The sequence below is a fragment of the Phoenix dactylifera genome, chromosome 16 (assembly GCF_009389715.1).
Source record: "Phoenix dactylifera cultivar Barhee BC4 chromosome 16, palm_55x_up_171113_PBpolish2nd_filt_p, whole genome shotgun sequence".
Classification (NCBI taxonomy): domain Eukaryota; kingdom Viridiplantae; phylum Streptophyta; class Magnoliopsida; order Arecales; family Arecaceae; genus Phoenix; species Phoenix dactylifera.
In genome coordinates, this window is record NC_052407.1 from 4,702,394 (window position 1) to 4,708,393 (window position 6,000).

Here is a 6,000-nt window from a genome sequence, read left to right on the forward strand (position 1 = left end):
GCAGATTGGTATTTTAATTGGAAGTGATTTAGTAAATTATGAGAATATTGGTTGCTTAAATTATTTTAAGCTGGTCAGCGATATTAACATTGTGATTTGGAAATAGTTTCTGATGGTTTTTCTTATTAAGGAGAATTTCAATGTCAAAGAAAAGAATAGTGTTTTTGATTTTGACTGATATGGATATCATGGTGTCATTAGTGTAGGTATTTCTATCTATTATGCAAAAAAAAAAAAATGTTGATGATGTGGGATCAATAAGAAGGTTTGGAAAATATTGATCTGAGTTATACAACAGAAATTTGATGAACTGAGTAAATTTAAACAGGTCAAAAATATTGACTGTGTTTTGGTAACATGTTATGATGAAAGACTATGTTGTTCAATAATGAAAGATTTTGTTAATAAGGGAAAGTGAATACTATTGATTCTCAGGTCAATCATGATATGATTATGTTATTTCTTGGATAGACTTCGCTATTTTTGGGTATGCTAAGAAAATAATAATAATAATGATAATTTGAACGTATCATGACTCGGGTTAGTTGATTGTTGACCAAATATGGTCTAACTTATTAAGTATCTGAATAAACCATGCATTATTTGCTCCCATCTTATGATTTATAAGTTTAAGTTAAAAGCTTTGTGGCATATTGAATCATGGTATCAATACTTTGCCTTCTTAGACCTGCTTTTGTGATTTGATGCAAATCATTTTTGAGATAAATCGTTGCTAGCTAATGATCATTAGTACATGTTCATTTTGTGAATCATATTCTTAGCAATATAATGATTTGACTCTAAGGTCGGTCATAATCCTTTGAGGGATCAGCACACTACCTTGATAAGTGTATGAGATCCATTTCATTTCAAGTTTTATCTCAAACGCAACTAATTTTAATCAATCCTACTGTGAATCGATCATGATCCGATTTCGAGTGAACATGCATCAAGATGATAATTTCAATCTGAGATTTTAGTTAGTCATGTTAGATGTATGCCCTAGAAGCCAATTTGGCTGACACATTGTTGATTCTAGGGACATAATTTTGTACTTGACTGTTTATTATTGAATAAATAAAATGCATCTTTTCATTCATATTATTTATGTGTCTATGAATCGTCCAAGGAATTAATAAGATGATGATACATATTCTCAAGAGTTGAGAATTTGAGCCATGTATCATTGGTGATTAATTTCTAAATGCTCCTGATCAATGGATCATCACGAGGACGGTGATCGATCCGATCAGTGCACAGATCACTTTCCTTCTGGATGGACGAGACTTGAGTCCACAGTGTAGGGACACTGGAGTGATAGTGCAGGTGCTTGTTAGAGAACAAGGGTACTGAGCGTGACCAAGACAATAAGTCACTTGGATGTCTATCCACTCGTCAGTGACTTGCTTGATGTTGCAGTAGTGTGACTGGTCCTTTGACCTGCGGTGCTTCGGCTACTCACAGTGAGGTTATTGTAGTTTGACTGCACACATACATGGTCTCTAGCCATATGGGTCTATGCAGTGTAGATTGGCTGCAGTAAGTTCACTGTAGGAGTAGGGTATGCACCTATAAGGAATCTATCGACCTTGATAGAAGAGGAGTGATCCTATGTGATTTGTTAGACTGAGTTCTAAGACCTTGGCCAGGGCAGTAATATAAAGTGGAAAAAGAGTTTTCCACTATCGAACTCAAGTCGAATAAATCTTGACATATGACAGACGATGGGGTTTGACGAGTTGTCCATGACCTCCGTCCTGTAGGGATCCACGATAGTAGGACTGTATCACATGTTAACTGCACCTAGAGGTTCATCTTTCTATCTACTGGGTAGCCACTACATGCTGCTAGGTGTCACTGGTGGATGGTGGGACTCATAGGGATTATCTTGATGATCGATAAACCCTAATGAGTTGAGTTGGAATCGTTCCAACCCATTGAAAGGAGTTTTCAATGATATTATGATAGAGATCATAATATATCTCACTACCAGTCAGAGTAGAACCTATGGGGTCACACACACTAGAAGTATTGACCGATCCGATGGTTGAATAGTGATTATGAATCACGAGTAATCAATTCGATTGATATTCGGTTGAAGAAGGAACAAAGGGAATTAATTAATTGGACTTAAACACAAATCCTACTTCGGGTAGGATTCCTAGAGTCCTAATTGGATTAGGACTGGGAATCCTAGTTGGAGTAGGACTGGGATTCCTACTTGGAATAGGATTCCTACAACCCTAATGAGATTAGAAATTTTGAATTAAAATTGGATTCCTACTTGGAGTAGGATTCCTAGAAATCCTAATTGGATTAGGACTTCGGATTCAAATAGAGTCCTAATTGGATTAGGACTAAAATTAAATACATCCTAATTGGATTAGGATTCCTTAAGTCTAAATTAATTATTAATCTAATGAATCAACATGACTCCTAATTGGATTAGGATTGAAGAGTTCAATTGAGTCATGGTTCATTCAAGTTCTAATAGGATTAGGACTAGCATGGATTGAACCCATTTGATTCATGATTTGGTTAAAGCCTAATAGGATTAGGACTTAGCCATAAGAGGGACACCTAATCCTCCTTAGAGGAGGATTAGGGCATCACAAGAAGGAGGGATCACGCCCCTCCTCCTCTCCTTGTGTGCGGCATGAAGAGAGGGGCCGACGCCCCCTTCTTATGGAATTAACTCTAGGGCTCCTAGATTGTAGGAGCCCTAGATGGCTATATAAGAGGAGGCAAGGGGCCGGCGCCCTAATGCACTTGAAGCCCTCCTCTTGCTGCCGCCACCCTCCCCTCTCCTCCCTTGGTTCAACCGCAAGCAAGGTGCAAGGGAAAGAAGACCTTGGCGACATCCCTTCTTCCTCCTTTTGGCTTCAACGCATGAGAAAAGAAGAAGGCTGCGAAGGGCTTTGATCTTCTTCATCCTTCTTCTTCCTCCTCTCAAGTGCAATCAAGAGTTGATTGAAAGAGAGGAGATCAACCATCAAAAGAAGTCTTTGCAAGGGAGCTAGCACCCCGGGAAGACAAGAAAGATTTGATCGGTCCTCTACTTCGTGTGGATACCCGTAGAGGCCGGATGTTTGAACGGCTTCAAGCGAACCCTCTTCCGAAAACCACGAATTCAGATTTGCGGTGATCATCTACCCGCGCAAGGTGAAGATCTGATCTTTCTAATGGTTTTAAAAGTTTTAATTCTTACCTAATTACGAAAGGTCTCGAAACAACGTTCATGCGATGAACGTTGATCCCGCACATGCCCCCTTTCCGCTGCCATCTGATTTTTGTTTTGAAATATCAGCGGCATGGGCGGGTTCCCAACAGTGGTATCAGAGCCTAGGCTTCGTAGATTAAGGTAAGAATTAAATATCTAAAGGCTTATTAGATCTGAAAATTGAATGATCATGCATGCTGAAAATTTCTACATGCAGATTTTTCAGGGGTGCTGATTTTTGCATGCTGATTTTTATGTGATAAAATGATGATTCTAATTGCGTTGTTAATGAGATTACAAAGTTTAGAATCATGATTAGCATGATCAGCAACCTATGTCATGACATAATCAGTTAGTTTTCAGATCTGAAAATTATAATTGTTGCATATGGTGATGATCATAGGATTCAAACCCTTTCGGTATCAAATGTAATGACCTGCGATGTGATCTGCGATGTCATGTAATTTTTCAGATGCTTGCATGCATCTTATTTGATGTTTTGAGAGGCCTGCGTGCCTCCTAAAAGGAGATGTAATTTATTTTTATTTTTATTTTACATCTGGTTGTATTTCTGTGATGTGATGTACGTCAACGATCAAGTCGAAGACGATGCATGAGATGAACAGGGGTCTAAGCGGTTGATGGCGATTGGATCAAGAGTTGGTCAAGGATCGAATCAAGAAGGCTTGGAACCAATTCAAGAGTTGAAGACCAGTTGATCGATTGACGTGCATGTGCTTGTAATACGACCTAACTAGAATCCATGATCATCACCTATTTAAAGTTTAGCTTTAATTTGATGCTGCGATTATAACTGCCTGTGATGTGCCGTTTGCATGTGATGTGAATGCGAGTCGGGTAGATAGGTTTACATGTGATGTAGCAAACCCAATTGAGACCTAAATCAAAACCTCCTCAATCAAGTCGAGAGTGAACCGACATGAGCAAGTCATATTAGATTAATTGATCTAATTGGTGTCTAGGAAAGCATAAAAGGTGGTTACTTAATTAGGACCTTACTCTCTGAGTAAGGGGAGCCTCCCACCTGCTTACCTGGCCAATTGTTCGATTACCTCTTATGAAGGGCTCAAGTTGCAAACACTAAGACCTGATTAACCAATATTAAGTCAATAGGTCTTCCACTGTAGTAGAGCTGCTAAGGCCTTTCTGATGTTGATTTGTCTCGGCTGGACACAGTGGTCAAGTTGCTTCGGGGGGCTGGACCTCTCTATAGACATGAGATGTTGTAGGGTAAAGGTGGGGTTGGGCACCAATAACTGTTAGGTGAGGACCCAATGACGACTTTATTCCTACGGTTATACGGTGGGTCTGACTTAACTAAGAAATGGGACCAATAACTGTTAGGTGAGGTCTTCATGGCTTAGAGACCAAGTTACACTGCACCATGCTTGAGAAGCATTGTACAAGAGTTGTACACTCATCCATCTATGTGTCACCAATAACTGTTAGGTGAGGTGGCATGTAAATCGGTGGGACCGCAGTACCCACTAGAAATCCTAGTCGTGTGGGATTTCCGTTTCCCTACCAGGGGAGTGTGAGGGATTCGAAAAAATAGTGGGAGTTACATTTGTTCTAAAAGACCTTAGAACAGATTAGGATTAAGTACAAAAGTCTAACTAGAATCTTTACTCTCTGCAGATACAATGTCAGCTTCAAACCCTTTGACCCGTATTCTTGAGACCAACCGACTGACCGGAACCAATTACAAAGACTGGCTTAGAATCTCAAAATTGTTTTGGACTGTGAGAAAATAGGCTACATACTCGATTCAGATATCCCCACACTACCAACACGTCCTACTGATGTTCAGCGTGAGATGCATAAAAAGTGGTTGGATGATGACATTAGAGTAAAATGCTATATGATGGCATCCATGTCTAATGAACTCCAATGCCAGCATGAAAATATGAAGACTGCTAGGGACATACTGGCACACCTGCAAGAGTTGTATGGTGAGCAGAGTCGCACAGCTCGTTTTGAAGTGTCCAAGAGGCTTTTCAAAGCAAAGATGCGCGAGGGGCAGTCTGTCCATGATCACGGTCTGACCATGATCAAGGACCTGGAGGAGCTTGAGAAGCTCGGTATGGACATGCACAAGGAATTACAAGTGGATTTGATCCTACAGTCACTTTCTGATTCATTTGGTCAGTTTATAGTAAACTACCACATGAATAAGATTGAATGCACTAAGACTAAACTAATCAACATGTTGGTAACTGCTGAGGGAGCCTTGAAAGGTTCAAGGGGCAGTGTCCTTGCTGCTGAGTTAACTTCTGGTTCCAAGAGAAAGTCTACTTGGAAGAAAAAGAAGCCTGCTAAGAAGCAGAAGAAAGATAAAAAGCCAAAGAAGGAAGTTCAAAAGAAAAAGGCTAACGACAAAGGAAAATGTTTCCACTGCAATGTCGAAGGCCACTGGAAGAGAAACTGTCCTTCATACCTCGAGAGCCTGAAGAACAAGAAAGGTGACACGCCTTCAGAAGGTATAGACTTGCTCATAATTGAAACTAATCTAACGGTTTCTTCTACTTCTAGTTGGGTTATAGATTCTGGTTCTAGTGCTCATTTGTGCACTACCATGCAGGGTCTAAAGGAAAGTAGAAGGCTGGCGGAAGGTGCGGTAACCCTTCGGGTTGGCAACGGGGCAAAAGTTGCTGCTGTGGCTGTGGGCACCTACCATCTGCGACTACCATCTGGATTTAGTTTATTACTTAGAGACTGCTATTATGTACCTGCTGCTAGCAGAAATTTGATTTCTGTTT